Source organism: Furipterus horrens, unplaced genomic scaffold (assembly GCF_987537825.1).
Source record: "Furipterus horrens unplaced genomic scaffold, mFurHor1.1.pri manual_scaffold_5, whole genome shotgun sequence".
In the NCBI taxonomy this organism is placed as follows: Eukaryota; Metazoa; Chordata; class Mammalia; order Chiroptera; family Furipteridae; genus Furipterus; species Furipterus horrens.
This window is the reverse complement of record NW_028327175.1, coordinates 59,992,128-60,007,286: the sequence shown is the minus strand read 5'-3', so window position 1 is coordinate 60,007,286 and position 15,159 is coordinate 59,992,128. Positions and strand designations below refer to the sequence as shown.

At 39.6% G+C, this 15,159-nt stretch overlaps 1 pseudogene; it reads left to right on the top strand.

The window, feature by feature from the left end:
* Positions 1 to 3,527: 3,527 nt before the first annotated feature.
* On the top strand, positions 3,528 to 14,840 carry LOC150008699 (SNW domain-containing protein 1 pseudogene; annotated as a pseudogene).
* The last annotated feature ends 319 nt before the right edge of the window (positions 14,841 to 15,159 follow it).

Below are 15,159 nucleotides of genomic sequence, written 5' to 3'. Positions count from 1 at the left end.
ATTTTAGTCTACTGATCTATGCTAGAGTTACTAATGAGTTATTAAATCAAGTGAATATGTATATGATAATGCAAGTGATACAAATTACCTCAGTCTTGTTAAAAGCTGATAGAGTTCATCTCATTAACCTGTTCTTTTAAGTCAAAGTAATCTTATATCTGATGGCTGCCCCAAAAAATGTATGACTTACTATATCACAGACAGTTTTTCATCAGTCTTAAATGCACTGTGCTAATCTGCATATTTAAATTAACTATAAGTCTACACACTGTAATCTAAATAAGGAAGTACAGAATGTCACTTTATAGGAGGCATGTAAGTGAACTGGTTAGAAGGTGGGCTTCATCCTGGTTTATAATTGCCTAATAGGAACATTATTTTTCTTTAAATTGTAAATTTATTTGGGATTGGCTTATAGGATAAAGCAGCAATTTTCACCCGTCTTCATTTCATGGCACACGTAAACTAACTACTAAAATTCCATGGCACAACAAAAAATATATTTTTTGTCGATCTAACAAAAAAAAACAAACACAGGTATAATATTGGTTGATTTACAAAAAAATAATAGTAATTACCTAAACTTTTTGCTCCAAAGTGACTTTTTAAAAAATCAAGTGCCTATACTTGTATATAAATATTTCTGGTACTAAAACTTAACAAGTCAGATATAACCTTATATGTGATGTGACCAATAAGATGCAACTCTATTATATAACCTATCTAGTCATGGTTCAAGGTGGCATTCACACTGGATGGCTGTTGCTGTGCTGGATGTTGCCTTTTTTGTGTGTGTGTGACAATCTAAGGAAAAAGAGGTCAGTGCCTCTGCATGTTTTAAAATTCTTGTGGCACAATAGTGGGCTACTTGCAACACACTGGTTGAGAATTGCTGGGATAGAGAGAAAAAGTGTAGGTTATAGAAAGGTATAAAGTCTCCTCAAAATACCTTTTTGGAGCCCTGGCTGCATGGCTCAGTGGATTGAGCATCGGCCTGTGAGCCAAGTGTCGCTGGTTCGATTCCCAGTCAGGGCACATTACTAGGTTGCATGTCAGGTCCCCAGTTAGGGGCACAAGTGAGAGGCAACCACACAGTAAAAAAAAAAAAAAAAAAAAAAGTACCACTTTTGCCAACACTACAGCAGGTGAATCTTCCCAGTGCAAACTGCAGTTACCCATCTGACCTCTCTGATCATCATTCATTTTGAAGTTACTCAACACTAACTATAACTATGCAAAGAGCACCTTGCTAGATGATAGAGATAAGTTCTGTCTTCTAAAAATCCAGAATTTGGTGGACAAATCACAATAATTCAAATGATAAGTGCTTGGTTAAACGTGTGCACAATGTGGTGTGAGATCCCAGAAAAGAGAACGACTAGCAAGCTTCACAAATAATATCTGAGCTAATTCTTAGCACGTAGGCACAGTATGGCATGCTATGGGAAGGAATTCAGAATGTATCCTACAGACTATAAAGATAAAAAAGGTCTCTGAGACAGAGTGTGACATTAGTTAAACACAGGCAGCAAGGGTGAGGTGGTGAATCAAGCTGAGAGACACATCTGGGCTGAAGTTGGTTGGACCTCACCAATGAGATATGGAATGAACAGAGCAATAGTCACTGAGGACTCAAACTTCGAGCTTGCTGGGTTGTGAGGACTGCATTAATGTTGATCTTGATATTATACAGGAGGAAAAGAAGTTCAGAAAGAAAATAACAGTTTGGCCCTTAACAAACTATGTTTAAGTTACCTGCATTGTACCCAGTATACTCATACTAATAGCCTAAGAGTAAAAGAAATGTCTGGGCCAAAGGGTTAGACTTAGGATCTCTAATCCTTGGAGAGCTATGTGGGAAAGTAGAAGAGGCTAAAGACAAAATCCTGGAAGACACAAAAATGGTCTTGTAAATGGATAGAGTTATGCACCTTAGAGCAAGCATTCTGAATGTACAAATAGGCTTCAAAAGGTTCTGCTGAAAATTATTTATTTGTTGATTCAGTCAGTATTTATCAAATACCTTCTAGGTACCAAGTGCAGTGCTAGATCATAGGTTTGCAGCAAAGAACCAGATAGACAAATCTGATGACTAATAGAACTTATAGTCTATGAAGACAGACAGTTAACAAGTAAAGAAATCAAACAATTCTAAACTGTTCCAAATACTAGGAAGAAAATGAGTAAAGGATTATGATAAAGAGAATAACAAATGACCTTCTTAGAAAATCGTTATTATTATTTTTAATTATGGTGTGTCAGGACCAAATTTATCTGAGGAGGTTTCATTTAAACTGATACCTGGGGAAAAAATAGAGGAAGCATTCCAGGAAGACGATAACAAGCACAAAACCCTTTGAAAAAAAAGCTTGATCTATTCCCCAAACTGTCAGAATGCCTGCATGATTAGCACAGAGAAAGCAAAACAGAAATGATGGTAGAGATGACAGCGGGAGACAAATCTTACAAAGTCTTATAACACAGAAGGTGAGGACTTGAGACTTAAAAAAATAAAAAAGAAGTTGAGGATGACTCCCAGTTTCCTGATTTTATTAACTGTATAGATAGTTGTGAAATTTGCAGAGAAAAATGGAGACCCAGGAAAAGACAAATTTGGAGCTCAAATCAAGAATTTGATTTGTACACATTACGTTGGAGTGTGTACAGAAAAACAATTGAGAATGTCAAATAGACACTTGGGTATATGGGTCTCAAGTTCAGAAAAAAGGTTTTTGACTAAAGAAATACATTGAAGAGTATTTATTCTCTGTGTGATATTGTAAGATATGAGAAAAATGTAAGATCATCTGAGAAGAGTGACACTTCCTCACTCAGAAAATGTTAGCTAAATGAGTGAACCCATTAAAAGTGTCTTATAAGTCAGACATATATATATATATATTTAGATTTTGAGTGTGCCACTTGTAATCTGTGTGATCTTGGGTAAATTACTTAACTATGCTGAGCACAATTTTCTCATCTATAAAATGAAAACAATAACAAGTAGCTCACTTAGTTGGCTTGAGAACTAATGAAATCATAGGTACAGTGTGCCTCACAGTGCATGAAATATGGAAAATTCTTATAGATATTAAATTTCTATCATCCCACCTCCACAACACCCCAATTCCACAGGTGAAACTTCTTACTGTACTGTTACCAAAGCCTTTTTATCCTTTATGTGCCAAGCAGCATACTACCTCCTTTCCCTCCCTGCCTTCTCTTCTCTCCCTTTTTCCCTCTCTTCCTCTCTGTCAAAACCTATTGAATGCCTACTACACACTTAATACCCTCTTTAGTTACTAAGGATTGAACAATGAACAAACGTGTAGTAGGAAAAAAAACAAAAAAAAAAAACCCTTGTGCCTTTCACCAACCTAAAAATAAAATTAGATCAAATACACAACTACTCTAATTAACAATGATAAAATCAGTCACTACAAAAGAGAAAAAAACTGAAAAAATATCTGTTTAATTCGGGTTTTCTGGCAGAGCTTAATAAATAAACAATTGCAAAGCAGCAGCAGATGGTGCTCACCAACTTTATGTAGGCACCTACTCAGCTATCTCAGGACCAGCCTGAGGCTGAAGAAAAGTCCAGATCCCTGACACCATGACAGACCTCACTGGTCTCCTCCTGGAGAGAACGTCCCCCATACAAGTACTGGAAAGGCTTGATACCTTGCTTATTAGAGAACTTGGAGATGGAGGGTCTTTTCCAGAGATCCTTGTGGCCTGCTATCAACTGAACAAAAGAAAAAAAATGTCAAAATGCACCGGTCATTCAGGTGGATGTTGAAGAAAAAAATAAATATGATGCAATTGCTTGACAAGAACAGTCAAAAGGCAAGGTCGCTTATAGCAAGAACAGTGACTTGGTTCCCAAGGAAGTCATACATGCATATGACCCAAACCTGCAGAAACCTGATGAAGAAGCTATTACAAAGATAACAGAAAAGACAAGGGTGATCTTAAAACACTCTATATCACATAAGGTTTCTGTGGCCATGCTAGTTCAGGCAGCTGATAAACTGGCTTCTGTTCAGTTTATCCAATACACCCCATCTCTACAAGGAGTGGCTTTCAACTCTGGAGCAAAACAGAAGGTTACTCAGGTGTTGGAAATGCAGAAAAATCCTACGGAGCCTCCCAAATTCAAGGTTAGTAAGAAAATTCCCCAAGGACCACCTTCTCTTCCTGCACCTGTCACACATTCTCCTGGCCAAAAGATGACTGTGAGAGAACAAGGGTGGAAGGTTCCTCCTTGTATTTCAACCTAGCAGAACATGAAGTGTTATATAATTCCTTTAGACAAAGACAGAAGAGGACAGAATTCTGCCAAACTGGGATTTCTGGCCAAGTTGGAGACTTAGACACACACGCTGCATCTCTCTGCAAAACTAAGAAGAAATACAACTACCTCAAAGCTAGAGACAACCAGAAGTTCCAGAAAATCAAGCTGCATGGAAGTCTAACAAACAAAGATATAAAGGAGAAATACTCATCTAGAAGGTAGGAGGGGCAGGTCCAGGGTGGAGAGGATGTGATGTGGTGGTGGCAGCAGATGTGGCGGGCTGATGGAAAGCACAGTCACATGTTTTAAAAAGTAGGGAGGGACACCTGGGGAGAGCTCCCAACACCAGACCAGACCGCACAGCTCACAGTCCCAGCACCAGGGAAAATAAAGCTTTATTGTTTCTGACTGTGTAAACCAGTGGGGGTTAGGGTGGAGGCAGAAACTGCTGGTCTCTCAGCAGAGTCTACTTGTTTAAAGGGCCGCCACATTCCTAGAACATCCACAGACCCACCCACTCTGGGAACGACAGCCAGGGTAACAGCTAGAGAGACACCAGTCCCATACGGAAGTGGGAGAAGTGCCTGGAAAATGGGCAAGTGCTGAGCAAGCAGCATTGTTCCCTCTCAGACCCCTCCCCAACACACAGCTCCACAACGTGGTGAAACGAGTTGCCTGTACTGATGAATACCTAAGGCCCCACCCCTTACAACATAACAGATGTGACAGCTCTATCTAAGACACAGAGGCAAACAAACACATGATCCTGTCAAGATAAGCAGACATAGACATATGGCCCAAAAGGGGGAATGGATCAAGGTTCCAGTGGAAGAACTAAGTGACAAGGAGATAGTCATCCTCACAGATGAGAAGATAGTCCACCTAACAGATGCAGAGTTCAAAACACTGTTGATAAAGATGCTCACAGGCTTGACAGATATCCTTTGTTTTTAAAGTATATTTTATTGATTATGTTGTTACAGTAGTTCCAATTTTTTCCCCTTTACTCCCCTCCACCCAGTATCTCCCTCCCCCAGCATCCCCCCCAAGTCCATACCCATGGTTCGTAAAAAATAACTATCCCTCCCTCTCAGATATTAAGACCCTATGTAATCTTGTAAAGGACAATGGGCGAAGGTCTCAAGCTCCTCTAGCTGCTTCAAGCTGGACATGGTCGTCGTCCTACCTACCCTTGGGTCCAGAAATCCCTAATAATAGTGGGGGTGTGGAGGGGAGTGTGGCCTTCCCACATGGGGAAGGATTGTGCAGACTCCAGGTCAGATGGCTGTCTCCGGACAACGGCGTGCTTGGTTTAGCAGGCTGGCATCCTTGTTGTGTTCTGGGGGCAACAGATTTGGCAAAAAGGGTTAAAAAGCATCATTCAATCCATAACTACTAGGTGACAAAAGGCAGGGATTAATTTTTCAATGATCCACATTAGGAGAAAAAAAAAAATGGGCTTCTTTGGAGGAGGGTGTGCTAGGCACATCTCGCCTGTCCAAAACCCTTTTGCCCATTATATTTAGTTTGGGCTGAGGGAAATAGTTTATGTTTCCCCCCTCTCAGACCTCTGGGCCCTTTCTATCCAAGCCATTAGGATAGAAAAGAGAATTCAGTTTTAAAGTGAAGCCCACAGACCGCCCCATTCTTCACCAACCCAGCCATTTAGTTCAGCCAAACTGTTGAGTCTCAGGAGGCAGCGCTGCAGAGAGGATTAAGTGAGGCTTATGCGTACAGACAATCACTCAGGTAATGCGGTCATAGGCTTATGCCCTTTGAAAACAGAAAACACATGTTAATTTATGTAACATAACCAACAAACAAGTCTCTAAATCTGTAAGACTGTCTTATTGGGAAGACATCCAGTTGCAAGGCACTTGACATTCTACTTGCCTGCAACTTGAATCTCTTTGGTGATATCACAGATATGGTTTAATTTTCAAGTGAAACCATTTTTTAAGTGAGAAGAAACTTTTAAGACGGTTAGCTGCCCTACTTTACAGTCTGCCACTGATCATTGTGATTTTCCTTGAATAATGATTTTTCTCCCTAAGATTACTCTCCTTGTCTTTAAAGGGACTACATTAAGTCCATTTTTAATTTATCCTGTTCGTTTGCATAAACACAACAAGAGCAGCAAATGATCACTTATGATCTTTAGTTCTGTTTTGCTGGAACTTACCCAAGGAACATTTAGGGTGGCCCTCAGTCTGCTCTTCAGGGCACAGAAGCTGGGCCACATACCTGGCATTCATCCTTGCCTGTACACACCTGTCCTTTCCAAGTCTTTCTGGTTTTCCATTGTGCCTTAAGGTCCCTTCTAGCCATCTTTCAGGAAAACAACCTTCGTTCCTTCCCCAGAGAGATTGTTGTGGACCGCACAACCAACCATGGCAGCAGGCCTTTTATTTCGCGGGCTTTTATTACCTTTGAAAGTCATTCCCAGTTCCTTAGGGCTTTTTGGTAACAACCTGAGCCCAAGCATGTCTCCTTTAGGCCTGACATTCCAGTCAAAGGCTTGGTCAGAAAAAGGAACCTCTATTAACAACTGGTCTTATTAGTTCTATGCAAAGAAACTTAAGTCATTACTTACTTGTTTAGAATGCCAAACTCTGGAGAGATCAAATAGGGAGAAAAATATACAACGTGAAGGAAAATCTTTGTCCTAATATTCACTGAACTGGCATTTCCATTCTTCATATTTTCATTTTCCCCCACTAAAAAAAATTTTGTTTGTTTTTCCATTACAGTTGTCTCACTTTTTTTTCCCCTCTTGCTTCCCTGTATCCTGCCACTCCCTTCCCCCACATTCAGTCCCCACTCAGTTGCCCATGTCTGTGGGTCATTTATACATGTTCTTTGATTTGACACTTCCCCTTCTTACCCCCTTTTCTCCCTCCCACCTCCCCCCTTGCTACTGTTAGTCTACTCCTTGTTTACATACCTCTGGTTCAATTTTGCTCATTTGTTTGTGTTGTTCATTAGTTTCCTGTAATAGGTGACAGCATAACGTATTTTTCTTTCGTTGCCTGGCTTATTTCGCTAAGCATAATTCTCTCTAGTTCCATCCATGTTGTTGAAAATGGTAGAAGTTCCTTCTTTCTTTCTGTTACATAGAACTCCATTGTGTAAATGTACCACAGTTTTTTGATCCACTCATCTACAGATGGGCATTTAGGTTGTTTCCAGCACTTGGCTATTGTAAATAGTGCTGCTATGAACATTGGAGTGCATAGGTTCTTTTGAATTGGTGTTTCAGGATTTTTCGGATATAATCCCAGTAATGGAATTGCTGGTTCAAAAGGCAGTTCCATTTTTAGTTTTTTTAGGAAATTCCAAACTGTTTTCCATAGTGGCTGCACCAGTCTGCATTCCCACCACCAATGCACCAGGGTTCCCGTTTCTCCGCATCCTCTCCAGCACAAGTTGTTTGTTGATTTGTTGATTATGGCCATTCTGACTGGTGTGAGGTGGTATCTCATTGTGGTTTTTATTTGCATCTCTCTGATGGCTAGTGATGTTGAGCGTATTTTCATATGTCTATGGGCCCTCTGTATGTCTTCTTTGGAGAAGTGTTTGTTCAGGTCCTTTGCCCATTTTTTAATTGGGTTGTCTGTCTTCTTGGTGTTGAGTCGTATGAGTTCTTTATATATTTTGGAGATCAATCCCTTGTCTGAGATGTCATTGGCAAATATATTTTCCCATATGGTTGGTTTCCTTTTCATCTTGCTGATGTTTTCTTTAGCTGAGCAGAAACTTTTTAGTTTGATGTAGTCCCATTTGTTTATTCTTTCCTTTATTTCCCTTGCCTTAGGAGATATATCAGTGAAAATATTGCTATGTGGGATATCTGAAATTTTCCTGCCTATTTTTTCCTCTAGGACTTTTATGGTATCACGGCTTACATTTAAGTCTTTGATCCATTTTGAGTTTATTCTGGTGTATGGTGTAAGTTGGTGGTCTAGTTTCATTTTTTTGCATGTCCCTGTCCAGTTCTCCCAACACCATTTGTTAAAGAGGCTCTTTTCACTCCATTTGATATTCTTTCCCCCTTTGTCAAATATTAGTTGACCATATGAACCTGGGTTTATTTCTGGGCTCTCTATTCTGTTCCATTGATCTATATGTCTGTTTTTATGCCAGTACCAGACTGTTTTGATTACCGTGGGCTTGTAGTATAGTTTGATATCAGGTATTGTGATTCCTCCTACTGTGTTCTTCCTCAAAATTGCTGTGGCTATTCAGGCTCTTTTTTGGTTCCATATAAATTTTTGAAGTATTTGTTCTAGGTCTGTGAAATATGTTGCTGGTATTTTAATAGGGATTGCATTGAATCTATAAATTGCTTTGGGTAGTATGGACATTTTAATGATGTTGATTCTTCCCATCCATGAGCATGGTATATGCTTCCATTTATTAGTATCTTCTTTAATTTCTTTCTTCAGTGTTATGTAGTTTTCTGAGTACAGGTCTTTTACCTCCTTGGTTAAGTTTATTCCTAGGTATTTTATTTTTCTTGTTGCTATGGTAAATTGAATTTTTCTTTCAGTTTCTATCTCTGAGTTTTTATTGTTGGTGTATAAAAATGCCTTTGATTTCTTAATATTGACTTTGTATCCTGCTATTTTGCCGAATTCACTTATTAGGTCGAGTAGTTTTTTGTGGAGTCTATAGGGTTTTCTATGTACACTATCATGTCATCTGCAAATAATGACAGTTTTACTTCCTCTTTTCCAATTTGGATGCCTTTTATTTCTCTTTCTTGTCTGATTGCGGTGGCTAGAACTTCCAAGACTATGTTGAATAGGAGTGGGGAGAGCGGACATCCTTGTCTTGTTCCTGATCTCAGGGGGAATGCTCTCAGTTTTTGCCCATTGAGTATGATGTTGGCTTCAGGTTTCTCATATATGGCCTTTATTATTTTGAGGTATGCTCCCTCTATTCCCATTTTGCTAAGAGTTTTTATCATAAATGGGTGTTGTACTTTATCAAATGCTTTTTCTGCATCTATTGATATTATCATGTGGTTTTTGTCTTTCATTTTGTTTATGTGGTGTATTACGTTTATTGATTTGCGAATGTTAAACCATCCTTGCATCCCTGGGATGAATCCTACTTGATCGTGGTGTATGATCTTTCTAATGTGTTGCTGGATCCGGTTTGCCAATATTTTGTTGAGGATTTTAGCATCTATGTTCATCAGCGATATTGGCCTGTAGTTTTCTTTCTTTGTTGTGTCTTGACCTGGTTTTGGAATTAGGGTCATACTGGCTTCATAGAATGAGTTTGGCAGTCTTCCCTCTTCTTGTATCTTTTGGAATAGTCTGAGAAGGATAGGAGTTAGTTCTTTCCTAAATGTTTTGTAGAATTCACTTGTGAAGCCATCCGGTCCAGGGCTTTTGTGTGCTGGGAGTTTTTTGATTACTGCTTCAATTTCAGTAGCTGTTATTGGTCTATTCAGACTTTCTGCTTCTTCTTGATTCAGTTTGGGAAGACTATAGGTTTCCAGGAATTTGTCCATTTCCTCTAGGTTGTCAAATTTCTTGCCATACAGTTGTTCGTAATAATTTCTTATAATCCTTTGTATTTCTGTGGTATCAGTTGTGATTTCTCCTCTTTCGTTTCTGATTTTATTTATTTGGGTCCTCTCTCTTTTTTTCTTGATGAGCCTGGTTAAAGGCTTGTCAATTTTGTTTATTTTTTCAAAGAACCAGCTCCTACTTTTGTTGATCTTTTGAATTGTTAGTTTAGACTCTATGTCATTTAATTCTGCTCTGATCTTGATGATTTCGTTCCTTCTACTTGATCTGGGCTTTGCTTGTTGTTCTTCCTCTAGATCTTGTAGCTGTAGGGTTAAATTTTTTATTAGATATTCCTCTAGCTTTTTTAGGTAGGCCTGTATTGCTATGAACTTTCCTCTTAGGACTGCTTTCGCTGTATCCCATAGGTTTTGGGTTGTTGTGTGTTCATTATCATTAGTTTCCAGAAACTTTTTGATTTCTTCTTTGATGTCATTGTTAACCCATTCATTATTTAATAGCATGTTATTCATTCTCCATGAGTTTGAATGTTTTTGAGTTTTTTCCTTGAGGTTGATTTCCAATTTTAAGCCATTGTGATCTGAGAAGATGCTTGATATAATTTCAATTTTCTTGAATTTGTTAAGGCTTGTTTTGTGTCCTACCATGTGGTCTATCTTTGAAAATGTTCCATGTGCACTTGAGAAGTATGTATATTTTGCTTCTTTGGGGTGAAAACTTCTATATATATCGACTAAGTCCATTTGATCTAGAGTGTTGTTCAGTGCCTCAATATCTTTGGTGTTTCTTTGCTTCGAAGATCTGTCCATTGTTGACAATGGGGTGTTAAAGTCCCCTACTATGAGTGTGTTGTTGTCTATATCTTTCTTGGAGTCTTTCAAAAGTTTCCTTATATATTTGGGTGCTCCTAAGTTGGGTGCATATATATTTATAAGGGTTATATCTTCTTGATGGATTTTTCCCTTAAGTATTATGAAATGCCCTTCTTTGTCTCTTTTTATGGACTTTGCTGTGAAATCTGTTTTGTCTGATATAAGTATTGCTACCCCGGCTTTTTTTTTCATGCCCATTTGCTTGAAATACTTTTTTCCATCCCTTTACTTTCAGTCTGTGTAGATCTTTTGTTCTAAGGTGGGTCTCTTGTAGACAGCATATATGTGGGTCATTCTTTCTAATCCATTCAGCTACCCTATGTCTTTTAATTGGAGCATTTAATCCATTTACATTTAAGGTTATTACCGATAAGTACTTATTCATTGTCATTTTTCCCCTTTGTACTCGTGTTCTTCTCTGTCTCTCTCTGTTTCTTTATCTTCTTAGAGCAGACCCTTTAGCATCTCTTGCATTGCTGGTTTGGTGGAGATGTATTCTTTTAGCCTTCTTTTGTCTTGGAAGCTCCTTATTTCACCCTCCATTTTGAATGAGAGCTTTGCTGGGTATAGTATTCTAGGTTGTAGGCCTTTGTTTTTCATTGCTTGGAATATTTTTTGCCATTCCCTTCTGGCTTGTAGTGTTTCTGCTGAGAAATCTGATGATAGCCTTATTGGAGTACCCTTGTATGTTATTAGTTGTTTTTCTCTTGCTGCTTTTAGGATCCTCTCTTTGTCTTTGAATGTTGCCATTTTAATTATGATGTGTCTTGAGGTGGGCCTGTTGGGGTTCATCTTCATTGGGACCCTCTGTGCTTCCTGGACTTGCATGATTCTTTCTCTCTTCATGTTAGGGAAGTTTTCTGTCATTAGTTTTTCAAAGAGGTTTTCTATCCCTTGCTCTTCTTCTTCTCCTTCTGGAATTCCTATGATACGGATATTATTATGTTTCATGTTATCCTGCAGCTGTCTTAGAACCTCTTCAGTCTTGTTCAGTCTTTTTTCATTTTGTTGCATTGTCTGGGAGTTTTTGTGTAGGCTGTCCTCCAGCTCGCTGATCCGATCTTCTGCTTCCTCTAGCCTGCTTTTAATTCCTTCTACTGTGTTCTTCAATTCAGAGATCGTATTCTTCATTTCCTCCTGGCTCTTATTGATAGCTTCTATGTCCTTTTTCATGCTCACATAATTTTCCGTGAGTTCCTTGTAGTTTTTCTGGAGTTCTTTGTAGTTTCCGCTGAGCTCATTCAGGTTCTCCATAATCCATGTTTTGAATTCCATATCTGATAGTTCGCTCCCCTCTATTTCATTTAGCACTCTTTCTGGGGATTCTACCTTTCCTTTTGATGGGAGGTTGTTTCTCTGTCTCCCCATTTTTTTGACTCCTATTGTTTGTTGGTGCTTCTTAGAATGATCTGCACTTCCTGGATCTGCCTCTGGTGGCGTCAGATCATGTACCAGTCTGGCCCTAGGCAGCCTGTTGGAGACTTCCAGGGATCTACTGCTGTTGTCTGTCTTCTTTGATTGTTAATCTACTCAATCTGTGATTAGCTGTCAGGCTTAAGGACTGTGGGTGTGGCAGCTTAATTCCTGTCGGCAGGGCTTTTGCTTCCCCTCAGGCTGACGCCACTTGGAGGGGAATGGTCTACCCGCAGTACTGGGGATGAGTCAGCACTGGGACCCAGTCGGCTGCTCCTCCAGTTCTCCCCTCAAAGCCACCGTGCCAAACTCTCCCCAAGTGTCTCCAGTCCTCTCTGCCTTCCCTCTGCTTGAGCCCAGGGTAAGTGGTGGTCAAAATATTTTCGTATGTGATCCACTTAAGAGCTCTTTTTCTCCTGCTGTTTCTCTCCAGCTAGCAAGAAAGCCTGTGGCTTTTCGCTTTTCACAGCTGATACTGTTTTACTTTCCACTCTGTTGCTGTAGGCTGGGAAGCCCAGCTGGGGGTTTAGACCCTGCCCTTCTCAGCGGGAATCCCCAGCTGCTGAGCTGTTTCTCAGTCCCTTCAGCTGCCACCCATGTGAGCCCAGCCAGCCCTTCCGCGTCTCCGCACTCCCTACCGGTCAAGTTGTGATGTAGCGGCCTTTTCTGTCTCTCCGTGGTTATAAGACTTCTTTCCAACTAGTGTTCCGTTGGTTATTCCAGATGATTTCTCCAAAATTAAGTTGTAAATCCAGACTGGTCCTGGGAGGAGGTTAGTGTAGCTTCCATTTACTCCTCCACCATCTTGGATCTCCTAGATATCCTTAAGTACAGCAAATACATAAGTGAAGAAGTGAAGGCTATGCTAAATGAAACGAAGGAAACTCCACACAAAACCAATGGTGAAGGGAAGAAAACCAGGGTTCAAATCAATGATTTGGAACATAAGGAAGAAAAAAACAGTCAACCAGTACAGAATGAGGAAACAAGAATTGAAAAAAATGAGGAGAGACTTACGAATCTCTGGGACAACTTTAAACATGCCAACATCCAAACCATATGGGTGCCAGAAGGAGAAGAGGAAGAGCAAGAAATTGAAAACTTATGTGAGAAAATAATGAAGCAGAACTTCCCTAACTTGGAGAAGGAAATAGACTTACAGACCCAGGAAGTACAGAGAGTCCCAAACAAACTAGACCCCAAAAGGACCACACTAAGACACATCATAATTAAAATGTCAAAGGTTAAAGATAAAGAGAGACTCTTAAAAGCAGCAAGAGAAAAGAAAAGAGTTACCTACAAAGGGGTGCCTATAAGACTATCAGTTGATTTCTCAAAAGAAACTTTGCAGTCAAGAAGGGACTGGCAAGAGGTACTCAAGGTGATGAAAAGCAGGGACTTGCAACCAAGATTACTCTATTCAGCAAAGCTATCACTTAGAATGGAAGGGCAGATAAAGTACTTCCCAGACAAGGTAAAGCTAAAGGAGTTCATCATCACCGAGCTATTATTAAATGAAATGTCAAAGGGCCTTACTTAAGAAAAAGGAGATCAAAATTATGAACATTAAAACAACAACAAACTCACAACTATCAACAACTGAATCTAAAAAATAAAAACAAAATCCAACTAAGCAAACCAGAAAAGGAACAGAATCATAGACATGGGGATCATTTGGAGGGTTAACAGCTGGGAGGGGGAAGAGGGATAAATGGGGAAATGGTGCAGGGATTAAGAAGCATAATTGGTTGGTACAAAATAGACAGGGGGAAGTTAAGAATAATATAGAAAAGGGTGAAGCCAAAGATCTTATATGCAGGATCCATGGACATGAACTAAGGGCGGTCGGATTGGTGGAGGGAAGGGGGTACTTGGCAGAGTTGAGGAGCAAAGGGGGGGGGGGGGTTGGACTACTGTAACAACATAATCAATGAAATATATTTTAAATAAAAAGAAAGAAAGAAAATTCTGCCATACTGGCTGAAACCCTCTGCATTATGATCGGAAGGCTCATGAAGCTGTGGAAATGCATGCTCAAGTAGAAAGAAAGATAGCTCAAAAAGAAAAAGAGAAAGATGAAGAAAAACTTAGAGACATGAACCAAAAGCCAGAGAGAAAAGAGCTGGGATCAAAACCCATGTGGAAAAAAGAGGATGGGGAGACACATGAGGTAGATGAAATCCAGTATGACAGAAGGAAAGAGAGACAGCATGACCAGAATCTTCCCAGGGCAGCTCCTGATAAAATGTCAAAACTGCAGAGAAATGAAAACTGAGATAGTGAGGTCATTTCTTTTAGTGTACCCATCCTCAGACTTCAGATGAAGTTCAATATAACCAAAAACTGTTTAACCAATCCAAGAGTATGGACAGCAGTCTTGCATGTGGAAAATATGCTATTTACATTTATGATCAAGTCTAGAGAGGTGGTAAAGATATGGGCCAGAATGTTTACAGGTCCAGTAAAAATCTGGACAAGGACATGTACGATGATGATCTAGAAGCCAGAATAAACACCAACAGATTTTTTCTCAATAAGGAGTTTTCTGGTTTAGACTGTAGGCAAAGAGGTTGAGAAGGACCAGTTCAGTTTGAGGAAGACCATTTTAATTTGGACAAGTTTTTGGAAGAATCCAAACAGCACAATGGCTCTACAAAATCCTCAGATAGAAGCTGCCTCAAGAAACATGAGCATGAAGGCAAGAAGAGGAAGAAGGCATAGATAATCCTCTCTTCAAAGTGAATGGACTATTATCCATAACCCTAATGAAGCAAGTCATATAGGGGAACACTTTGTACATGGGCCAGGATAGAAACCAACTCTGGGTCCCAGCACTAGTTTTTGTTATGGGAGAAAAGGGGGATGGAAAATTCTACTTTGAACAATTTATTTTTTTAAAGAATGGATTGTGTTTGTGTTTCTCCCATGTTCTGGCATTTATAAAACATACTGCCCACACATGAAATTAAGACCACTTCCAGGTTAATATTTTGTGTAATAACTGCTTATGAGTCAAGTTACCTCAGCCACAGTGAGTAGA